Genomic DNA, 12498 nt, shown 5'->3' with positions numbered 1-12498 from the left:
GAACACAGTGGATTTTAGGCCAGTGAAACTACTCTGCATGATTTTATAATGGTGGATACATGTCATTATACCCATAGAATGCACACCAAGATTGAACCCAGTAGACTTTGAGTGATTATAATGTGCCAATGTAGGTTCCTTAATTGTAACAAATGCACCACTTTGGTGGAGGATTTGACTTATGAGGAAGGCTGTGCTTGTATTGGGGGAGGTAGTATATGAGAAATCTCTGTACTTTCTGACTCAATTTTTCTGTGAACCTAAAGCTACTCTAAAAACAGCCTATTAATTTTTTAAAAAGGAAAGGTTAGTTTTGATCAGGAGAAATTTATTAAAGAAGTAGTATGGTCTTAGTAGGACACAGTTATTACCTCTAACATGCCATAATGGGGCTCCCAATGCTAAGGCTTCCATGACATTCACACCTCAGACTTTCAAAGAGTTAATAAACCATAAACAATTTCATAAAAGCAGGCTGATCTTTCAAAGACCTTTAAGGGTATTCTAGAACCCCTACTTCTCATTTGCCTAATTTGTGCTCTTAAGTTGTTCTTAAAACATGTCCTCAAGGATTCCCTTACCCTCTCTTTATCCCATCCCCTCTATTTAACATACATAAGTCTCCCAGATGCATGAATGTCACAGTAGGCACAGGGCTGAGATAGAGGCTCCCTGAAAACAGGGAATAGTACCTGTATTTAGTAGTGACTACATTTTGTTGAATGTTTTCTATGTGCCAGTAACTGTTTTTATTAAAATAAGTACAATATCACATGAAGTCATGAAGATAGGAGAAGAGTTCCTGTGTACCCTTCATGCAGTTTGTTCCAATGTTTAAATGTTATGTTAACTATCATGAAATCAAAACCAGGAAATTGACACTGGTTTAAAGTGTGTATATAGTTCTATGCCATTTTATCATGTGTAACCACTGCCATAATCAACATACAGCACTATTCCATCACCATAAAAGTTTCCCTTGAACTGCCCCTATATAGTCACATTCGCCCCATTCCACAATCCTAAATCCCTAACCCCTATTCTACACCTCTATAATTTTGTCCCTTCAAGAATGTTATATAATGGGTCCAGGTAAGGTGGCACACACCTATAATCCCAGTGACTTGGGAGGCTGAAGCAGGAGGATCACAAACCCAAGGCCAGCCTTAGCAACATAGTGGGGCCCTAAACTATATAGGGAAACCCTGTCTCAAAATCTAAAAAAAAAAATCAAAAAGGCCTGGGATGGGGCTCAGTGCTAAAACACCCCTGTGCTCAATATCCATATCAAAAAAAGAAAGAAAGAAAGAGTGTTATATAAATGGAATTATAAAGTATATAACTTTTTTTAAAGAGAGAGAGAGAGAGAGAGGATTTTTTAAATATTTATTTTCAGTTTTTGGTGAACACAACATCTTTATTTTATTTGTATGTGGTGCTGAGGATCGAACCCAGTGCCCCGAGCATGCCAGGAGAACACATTACTGCTTGAGCCACATCCCCAGCCCAAGTATATAACTTTTAAGTCAGCTTTTTTCACTCAGCATAATGCCCTTGACATCTATCCAAGCATGTGTGTGTGTGTGTGTGTGTGTGTGTATAATGGACACAATACCTTTATTTTATATATTTATTTTTATATGGTGCTGAGAATCACACCCATGCCTCACACATGCTAGGCAAGTGCTCTAACACTGAGCTACAGCCCCAGCCCTATCCAAATCTTTACTAAGCCTTCAACTCCAAAGATTTTCTCCCCTATGTGTTGTCAACACTACTTTATGGAATGGGAATGAATCCTCCATTCCCTAGAATTCTACAGGCAACCATCACAAAGTGATTCACTCTATTGTTGATTCTACTTGCTAAATGTGCTGGACTCTGTCTACTGTTCTCCATCTTTACCATACCACAAAGTGTCAAAACTTCTGTATTCTCCCACCTGAATAACAATGGTAGTTTTCCAGCTGTCTTTCCATTTCTAGTATGGCCTGCCCGCCCCCCAAATTCAAAGCAAACCTGATTCAGCCTCCTGCTATAGCCTTTCAGTGGCTCCCCAATATCCTCAAGATGCAATCTAAATTCTTATCTTGGTATGTGAAGCCCTACCTGTCTGACCTCTCTTTGACTATCTCCCATAATTCATTTTTTTGTGATGCTGGGGATTGATTTCAGGGCCGTGGGCATGCTAGGCAAGCACTCTATCACTAAGCTACATCCCCAGCTCAAGGAACTCATTTTGAGCCTTTCTTCCTACCTCACTCAGTCCCAAATTCTGACCCATTTGTTGTGCTTTTTTAAAAATATTTTTAAAATTGTAGTTGGACACAACATCTTTATTTTATTTATTTTTATGTAGTGCTGAGGATTGAACCCAGGGTCCCGCACATGCTAGATGAGTGCTCTACCCCTGAGCTACAACTCCAGTGCCCGCCCCACCCCCGTCCCCCCTCCCCCCTGCCCCACCCCACCCCCTTGTTGTTCTTTGAACATGCCACACTCTCTGAACTCTAAGTTTCCACAGGATATGTCTTTTATAAAACAACCTCGACCTCCCTTCTACTTCCTAACATGGCCAAATCCTCAAGTTACAGCTGTAAATATTACTTCCTCAGGGAAGTCATCCTTGGCCCCTCCATCAAGTCAAATCTTCCTTATTGTATAGTCTCTTTTAAAGCAATTAGCACAATTGTAATTAATTATTCATGCAATTAAATTAATCTGTTTCTCCCATTAACTAGACTGTAAGCTCCCAAAGAGGCCGTGGCTATCTAGTTCACCCTTGAATCTCCTCCAGTTCCCAGTATTTTGTGACTGCTTAGTACATGAATGAAGAAAAGTACAGCTGACTGGTTATAAGTTAATGTGCCTTTAAGGCAGGGAGGAATTTTGAGGAGCCAAAGGGAGTGAGGGATTAGAGGAATGACACGCAGATGGAACAGCTGGATGTTCAAGAGCTCACCCTTTTCCTCTTTCCCTAGCCCGAACCCTCTAGTATGCTGGTGAGAGGCCCTGTAAGAGGGAAGGTTTTTATGAGGTGCTAGGGACCCATTTTTTGTGTCTTGTATGTCTGCAAAATGTTGGCAGTTTCTTCAGGATGCTGTTCAACATTGGGTTTGGCAGCACTGACTGGAAAACATGTGGATTTATTTTTTTAAAATTTCTATTTATTTATTTATTTATTTTTTTACTGGAGATTTAAACCAGGCGCTTAACCACTGAGCCACGTCCCCAGCCCTTTTCTTTTCTTTTTTTTTTTTAATTTTAAGATAGGGTCTCACTAAGTTGCTGAGGCTGGCCTCAAACTTCCAATCCTCCTGCCTCAGCTTCCCTAGATGCTAGGATTATAGGCATGTGCCACTGTACCTGGCATCACATGTGGATTTTAAAGAGTAGCTCTTAAAGTGTAACATAGTGGAAATGAGAGGCTCTGTAAACACCCTATCACAAAGAGTTTTCCTTTATCCTTTTCCTTTGTCTTCTTCCCCATTGGACTGTAATCTCCAGAAGGGTGCCAGTATTATCTATAGTGCCAAGCATGTAATAGGCACTCCATAAATATTTATTACATGAAGGAATGGCTCATGAATGAACAAATGAATGTATGAAGGAATGAATGCTAAAGGTCCCAGAAATTGACTGAAAGCCAAAACTGACTGGCCTGAGAATATTATCTTGTCTTTTTACCCCTTGCCTTACATCTTCCTTGGGAGTTAAGTCTCCTCATCTTAAACTAAGAGCAACTTGAGTGGAGGAACAGTGGCCCCTGGGACACAGATTGGAGCCAGGCACAGAAAAGGCACTCAGTAGGGGATTGCCAAATGACTTCCTGACCGAAAGGCTGGATTTCAAGAGCCCTCAATCCCTCTTCTCCTCTCCCATTCATACCTTCCTAGCCTCAGAGCTTCTCTATGCTTTCCAAGTTGGCAACCCACAAATGATGAACTAGTCCAAGCAAATGGCTTCCAGTATTCCCCCTCCTAAACAGCATTTGCATTTTCACATTCCTGTTTTATTCTGGAGCTCTGCTGGGGTCAGCAGTAAAGAGGTGTGCATCAATGGGGAAAGTATCCAGACGCGGGGTGGGGGATTTGGGGGACAGAAGTATGCTACCTCTTCAGCCTGCCTTCCAGGGAGGCTTTGATTTTTTTGTTCTTTTTGGTCTCTGGGCCTCCAGGAGCAATTGATGAGAGCAGCCCTCCCTACTCCATTCCCAATGCTACCACTGAGGAGACGGTGGAAGAGGTGCCTGAGAGTACCCTGGAGAGGCATTGCCTGCTAAGGGACAGACCCAGACCCCAAACTGGTTTCTCTGCCTTTAAACAGGCCACTAAAAGCTCAGAACTGGAAGGGAGGAAAATCATCCCAGGCAGTGCCCTGGCATCTATAAGGACCTCTGTGACAGCAGATTCTTCAGATAGGTAGTTATGTGGAAAAGCCTGGGGACACCTCACTGCAATTTCCTAGGGAGAGGCCTTAAGTTGGGGCAAGGAACGGCTGCATTCTCCATGTCTTAGCTTTTCCCTTTTCACACCATCTGTGCTATGGAAAATGCCTGTCCTATGAGTCTGGCCCCAGCTGGGGCCAGTCTGACTCATTTACTCTGTAAACCCTGGGAAGGACTCATCTGTCTGTCTTTAGGGTTTGCTAATGAAGAATAGGGATGATTGATGCTATGCCTGCCTCAGAAGGATGATAAAGAGCAAAGGAGAATAGGGATAGGGAAGTTATTGGTCAAGGTGAGAAGTTTTTTTTTTTTTCTTTTCATCATTCCTCTCTGGTCCCCCAAACTAGCAGCTGGCTTTTCTGTGGGCTTTAGCTGTATATTCCATGGAGTCTCTAAGTGAAGCAATGCCCCCAAAAGGGCCTGTTCACATGGGATATTATGAAAAGCTCCTGAAAGTCTCACTGAGCAAAAACTTCTTTTCCTCTAAGGGGTTAACCTTCCTATTTCCCCTTTAGAGCCAAGGCCTGGCTTTACACATGCTACCATTATGAAAAATAACAAGCACTCACTAAGTACCTTCTGAGGCAGGAACTCAGGCTAAGCATACAGGAAAGCCTAAGAGACAGTCTCTTCCTTCACCTCAATGGAGACAGGAAAGGAAGAAAAAGGGAAGATCTTCCTTTTGCTTTACTGCTTTCTAATTTACCAAGTTGTCATATTATGATATAATTATTTTGGTTTTAATACACAGTTCCTAGCTCAAAATTCCCTCCCCAATGCAGGCCACAGAAACTAGAATTTCTCTTCCCTAGGGCAGGTCATAGAAACATGAATCCTGGGACTGGAGTGGTAAAGCACTTGCCTCTCATGCACAAGGCCCTGGGTTCAATCCTCAGCACCACATAAAAATGAATAAATAAGTAAAGATATTGTTTTCATCTACAACTAAAAAATATTTTTTTTAAAAAAAGAGACATGAATCCTACCCTACCTTTTTGTCTTGGAGCTGGCCATAAGGAAATTCTCTGACCTACTGTTTTAGTCGGCTGTGTTTTTTTTTTTTTCTGCTGCTGTGACTAAAAGGCCTGACAAGAACAATTTTAGGGGAGGAAAAGTTTATTTGGGGGCTCAAAGTTTCAGGGGTGTCCATCCATAGACAGCTGGCTCCATTCCTTAGGGCTCAAGGTGAGGAAGAACATTATGGCAAAAAAAAATGTGGTGGAGGGAAGCAGCTCACATGATGATCAGAAAGCAGAGCTAGAGTCCACTCACCAGATACAAAATATATACCAAATATATACCCTAAAGACATGTCCCCAGTGCCCACCCCCTCCAGCCACACCCTACCAATCCATAGTTACTGTTAGAGATCTAGGGCCTTCTAAGAAACGGAAGCAGTGTGAAGAGCCCCCCTTCAATCCCCCATAGAGTCAGGGAGATTTCAGACATGTAGCTCAGAGTAACAGGCATGAGTTTATTAAAGGATAGGAAATGAGAAAGGGGATACTCTCAAGGGAGAGAGTGGGTCCTCTCAGAGGAGAGGAACAATGTGTCTCTCCTGCACTCCAGTTTTATTTGGGATCTCAAGTAAGTTTTCAGAGAGTTCAGCCCAGGTTCACCTTTTGAGTTTTGACTGACAACAGGGTGACATTAGACTTTCAAGTCCCCACTGACAGGTTCTAATTGGATTCTTAAACATACATTCTTACAGATTTTATGGTTAGGAGGAGCTGTCACAGAGTTTCAGGATCTGGTCACAAAATATCTCCTGGGTTATTCTCATTGACATTATCTTGGGCCTGCATTTCTCCTGCAGTTAACAGGGAGTTTGCTGAGAAACATGACATATTCTGTCCACTTAGGCCAGGCAGGGCTGCAGGTAAATTGCTTCTAGGAAAACAAAGCATCAGGAGGTTAGCACAATGGGCCCATTTTATAAAATTATTCTCTTAATCTTGTGTTCCCATCATTCTCAACTGTCTGTCCATTAACATTACCACTATTAATCCATATTAGATTAGTTCAATATGTTCAATTAGTTTAATAAGGCTCTCATAACCCAATCATTTCACCTCTAAGTTTTCTTTCATTGTTTCACACATGAGCTTTTAGGGGAAACCTGATTCCTAAACCATAACATTTCACCCCTGGCCCCCAAAAGCTCATGCTTATCTCACAATGCAAAATAGATTTAGTCCATTTCCAAGAGTACCAATAGTCTCAACAGTTCAAGCATTGCTAAAAGTTCAAGTCCAAAGTCTCCTCTGAGACTCAAGGCAAACTCAGTGTGAGCCCCTATAAAAAATCAAAATCCTCCAATATACAAAGGCATAGGGTAAAAATTTCCATTCATAAAAACAGAGGCATAGAAAGAAGGGATGGGACCAAAACAAGTCCGGAATCCAGCTGGGCAAACAAATCCTGTAGTTCCATATGTGGCACCTGGAGTCCATGGCATCTTGGCACCTGGAGCCCAAGGAATCTCAATGTTCTCTTCAAAAGATTCGTGTAGCTCGTCTCCTATGTCCTCACTGGTTGCATCCCTCATCCCCATGTCCTCTCCATTGGTTTCTCTCTGCTCAATTCCTGCAGCTATCCCAGGATGATATCCCATGTTACTGGCATTTCTTAATCTTGAAGGTCTCCAAGGAAGCTTCGGCTTCCTCTTCACCTCTCCATGCATTGCTTTATTGGGGACTGCCTGCAGGGTCTCTGACCCTGCTGCATTTTGCTTGGCCTCCAAAGCCTTCCTTTGAAATCTTGGTGGAAGCGTGTATGACCCTCTAACTCCAGGATCCTTTAATCCTGTAGAACCAGCAACATGTGGTTGATGCGAAAGTTCATCACCATCTCCAGCAGTAATACAATCTCCAGGGACCTTGGCTGAAGCAGCCTCTGAGTACCTGGGTGGATGAGCATGTTGAAAAAACTCCCTAGGCCCCCTTGTGCTAGAAGGAGACCCCATTGGTCTCTTCTCAAATGAATTATCACTCTCTTGAGCCTGAGAAGGTTGCAGATTTGCCAATTTCTGAGACGCCCTCAAGCCATCTTTATTACTGTCTTCGGGCAAAGTCATTAGCATTTCTTCAGTGGTAGCAAGGTCTTGAACAACTGCAATGTCCTCAGTCCCAGTTTCACTCTGGTCCTTCAAGTTGAAATCTTTCTTCTGCTCATGAATATCACAATAAACTTGGCTAAAAGCCGCCAACAATATCCAGGCCACCTCCTGAACGCTATGCTGCCTAGAAATTTCTTCCGCCAGATTAAGAAGTCCATTGCTTTTTAAATCAGCCTCATGGAAATTCTCAGGACACGGGCAAAATGCAGACAACTTCTCAGCCAGAACATAACACAAATGGCTTCTAGTCCAATTACCAATAGTGTCCTCCTTCTCCTCCAAAACTTCTTGAGCCCTGTCTTTACTGTGCAGAGTCCTATCAACATCCTCGCCTCCTGAACTTCTACCAGCATTGCCCATTAAGCTCTGCTTATACAGATCTAAGGATTTTCCAACCTTCATTATTAAAACTTTTCAAAATTCCTCTCACAAACCCCTAAAATCTCCAAAGCTTCAGGTTAGTCACAGCAATAGTCTCACTGCCAGTACCAATTTTTGTTTTAGTCAGCTTTTTTTGTTGCTGTGACTAAAAGACCTGACAAGCACAATTAGAAAAAGGAAAGGTTATTTGGGGGGCTCACAGATTCAGAAGTCTCAGTCCACAGACAGCAGGCTCCACTCCTCAGGGCTTCAGAGATTCAGAGGTCTCAGACCAGAGGCTGCAGGATCCACTCTTCAAGGCTTCAGAGGTCTCCGTACTTAGACAGCTGGCTCTATTCCTCAAGGGAAACAGCTCACAGGATGATCCAGAAGCAGAGAGAGTAAGACAGTCCATTCACCAGATACCAAAATATATACCCCAAAGGCACACCTCCAATGCCCACCTCCTCTGGCCACATCCCAATAGCCTCAGTTAATCCCTGTTGAATAAAAACAGTCTGTGGTCAGCAAGCAGAAGTGAGCTGCCCAAATTGAGGTCTTTTTCAAATGCAAAAATCACATCTGCAGGCTAACTTGTAGAAAATAATAATGAGCAACTTCAAAGGCCTATTTCAAATGTAAAAGACTGAGGCTCACCTGTGGGAACTCCTCCTTTGCCCCTCCTTTGCCTGGGGGGAGGGGGAAGGTGAGAAAATGGGGGGTTGGGAGTGAACGCATATGGAAGTTGATAGGAAGAATTAAAGGCCTTGGTGCTGTTTTCCTGCCTGCTTTACATAGATTTTGATCAGTGATTTTGGTGCTGTTTTCAACGCCTGTTAACATAAATTCTGCTCCACGCTCTACCCAGAACCATATGTAAAACCACAACAAAATTGATTTTTCCGCTATCAGGTCCCCTCCTGCATGGCAGGATTTTTCTCTCTCGCTTAAATAAATCTTGCTCCGTTTATTCTTCCCTTCTGTGACTGTGGATTTTATTTTTCAAAATTTGTGAGACACTCTCTGCATACAACCACAATAATGGGATTCTAATTGGGACAAGTTATACTTATTATATGTGTGTGTAATATTTCAAAATATACTCTACTGTCATGTAAAAAACTTTTTTAAAAGTTGAAAAAAAAATGTGAGACAAGAACCCAGAAGGAAATTGGCAAAGCCGGTGTATCATAAAATCCCAAAAGGACAGGCTTCATAGAGCTTCCAGGTAGCTGAGCACTCGAAGGGTGGTCTGTCCAGAGGACATTAAAGCTCTGTGCCACTTCCACAGCTCACCCTTTGCATCTCTTCATCTTTGTCCTTTGTAATATCCTTTAAAATAAACTAGTAAATGTAAGTATTTCCCTGAATTCTGTGAATCACTGCACCAAAGTAGTCAATCCCCAGGAAGAGGGTGTGGAAATTCCCATTTATAACCAGTCAGTTAGAAGTACAAAAAAAAATTCAACCTGGGGCTGGTAACTGGCATCTAAAGTTGGGGGACAGTCTTGGGGATTGAGCCTTAACCTGTGGGATCATGACACTTTAATTGTCAGATTTGAATTTCATTGGAGAAAACCCAGTTTTGGGCCACTATAAAATAACTTGCTTACTTGTTGATGGGGAGAAATCCTCAGACCAGTTTATTACCGAAAGCATAGTCCTTGTCCCCAATGTCAATCCAATAATGAGGGATACATTTTTGAGAAAAAGGAAAAAGAATGTTTATTGCTTTGGTACAAAAGGAGAAGTAGAGGAAGTGCTTAGCCCCAGTCCTAGAGGATGTGATTTTGCCTATCTGAGAAGCAGAGGGCTTTTAAAGAAAGCTTTCTAAAGGCTGTACGCCAGGTGTGCCCTGGCAGGGGGTTCCAGGTGAATCCTGAGTGTTTGTTGAAATTCACTTGTTAATTTGGGAGACAGCGACTTCCTAGATCTTCTGGCAGATATCTCCTCCCTGTGGTGGGTGTGTGCACTAGGGAAAGAAAAGATAACCCTGCCTCCCTAATCCAATTAGGAAGCAGGAGAGGGTGAGGAGAGAGAAAAAACAGGTTCCCTTTAAAAACAAGCTTCAGAGTAACAAGGGCTACATTCAAAATGTGAAGTGGACCACTGCTGCATTTTGAGGTCACAGAAATGACCTGTGTTGTGAGACTATATAGTAGGAAAAAAAATGAACTTGAATTTGAGGTTCGTTTGTTTTTCTAACACAATTATTTTCATTTAGCCCTCAAAGTTTTTCTACAGATTATGAGATAGAATCTTAGAGAGGCTAAGTTATTTGTCCAAGGTTCCAAAGCATATTAAGACTAGGCCTGGGGGTGGGGGGCTGGGGCTGTGGTTCAGTGGTAGAGCACTTGCCTAGCCTGTGTGAGGCACTGGGTTTGATTCTCAGCACCACATAAAAACAAATAAATAAAATAAAGGTCTATCTACAAATAAAAAAAATATTTAAAGAGACGAGGCCTCAAAGTATCTTTATTTTAAATTCAAGGCAGTTTCTTCTACAAATAAGTTGCTCTTCTACAATCTCTAGAAAGCCTCTGTTGAGAAATAAATGGGAGGATTATGTCAGTGCCTTTGCTACCCACTAATACCTCAGTGAGGATTATTATAGCAGGGCCCAAGTGAAGGGGACAAACAGAAGAACAGAAAGACCATTTCTGTTTAAAATAAACTTATTTTGTGATGCTGGGGATCAAACCCAGGGCCTCATGCATGTGAGGTGAACACTCTCTATGGGCCACATCCTCAGCCCAAATGTTTTATTTTGAGATAAGGTCACATGTAGTTGTAAGAAATAACACAAAGAGATCCTATGTCCCTTTTATTCATCCCTCTCCCCAAATATGGCAAAACTATAGCATATTATCATAACTAGGACACTCATATTGATAGAATCAAGATGCAGAACATTTCATCACTACATGGATCTCTCATGTTGGTTTTTTGTTGTTGTTGTTGTTGTTGTTTGTACTGGGGATTGAATTCAGGGGTGCTTTACCATTAAGCCACATCCCCAGCCCTTTTTACTATTTTATTTAGAGACAGGGTCTCACTGAGTTGCTTAGGGCCTCGCTAAGTCATGTTGCTATTTTATAGCCACACTTCCTTCACTACCACCACAACTTCTTTCTTAACTCCTGGAAATCATTAATTAGTTCTCCATCTCTGTAATTTTGTCATTTCAAAAGTAGTATACAAAAAGAATCATACAGTATGTAATCTTTGAGGATTGACTTTCTTTTTTCTCAGTAGAATTCCCAAGAAATTTGTCCAGGTTGTTTCAGGTATCAATACTTCATCCTTTTTCATTCCTGAGGAGTATTCCATGATATAGATTTATCAGTTTGCTTAACAATTCATCTGTTGAAGATCTGGGCTGGTTCTAGTTTGGGGTTATTATGCATAAAGCTGCTATAAACATTAGTGCACAGGTTTCTAAAATCAGACTGATTCCTGGCTATTTGTTCTTTTTCAAAATTATTTTATCTATTCTAGTTCCTCTGCCTTTCCATATAAATTTAGAAGTTGCTGGGATTTTACATTAAGCCTATACATAATTTTGGAAAGAATTGACATCTTTATCATGTAGAATCTTCTAATCCATGAACACACATATGATCCTTCATTTATTTAAACATTGTTTCTTTCATCAGTGTTTTGTAGTTTTTAGAAAACAACTTCTATACATGTGTTGCTAGATTTGTGATTTAAGTATTTTTATTTTTTTGTAAGATTATAAATGATATTGTATTTTGAATTTTTGTGTCCATGCTCGATTGCTAATATAAAGAAATATAGTGGATTTTTTATGGATTATTTATCCTGAGACCTTGCTGAACTCTCTTATTGATTCTAAATTTTTGTAGCTTACTTGGGATTTTCTATGTAGACAATCATATCATCTGCAAATTGGGACAAGTTTATAGGTTTAGACCACAGCCCTGCAAGAAACAACCCCAAATGCCATAATCCTGAATGTTAAAATCCCCAAAGATTAAAAACCAACTTAAAGTCTAAAATTCTCCCAATCACAATCTTAAAAGATTAAAATTCCTAATGTGGAAATCCTAAAAGCTGCAATTTGAAAATAATTATGTGCATGGTAGGAGAAGAAAACATACACTATAGTGTTGCTCTCCACTTATCAATAATGTTTCTGCCGAATTTATGATCTGTGTATGAGTGAATGTGAAATGGATTTTCACATAGCCAAAACAACATAGAAGCACAGCACAAATTTGGTAAAATGTAATAGGGAATGCACTTTTCAGTGCATATCAAATTATAAGAATTTTAAAAAGCAGTACCACAAAGAAAATAAAGATCTATGTGTTCTCTGAAGAGAGCCATGCCCTAAAAGGAAAAAAAAATCATTCATCTTGATTCAGGACTCAAAGATATAGTTAATGATCATAAATGTCAGCAGCTTTTATGAACTACCTCACTACGATTGCTCATAATCTAGCCCTACAACATTCTTTTTCATATATTGAAATTTTTTTTGTTTTTTTCTCTTTTTTTTCCTTTTTGTTTCTCTTTGCATGATTTAAAATCATCAATATTTTTTTCA

Source organism: Marmota monax, unplaced genomic scaffold (assembly GCF_021218885.2).
Source record: "Marmota monax isolate L192 unplaced genomic scaffold, Marmota_monax_Labrador192_F-V1.1 WCK01_AAM20220418_F8-fsc00155, whole genome shotgun sequence".
NCBI classification, from domain to species: Eukaryota; Metazoa; Chordata; class Mammalia; order Rodentia; family Sciuridae; genus Marmota; species Marmota monax.
Note: the sequence above shows the minus strand (reverse complement) of the source record.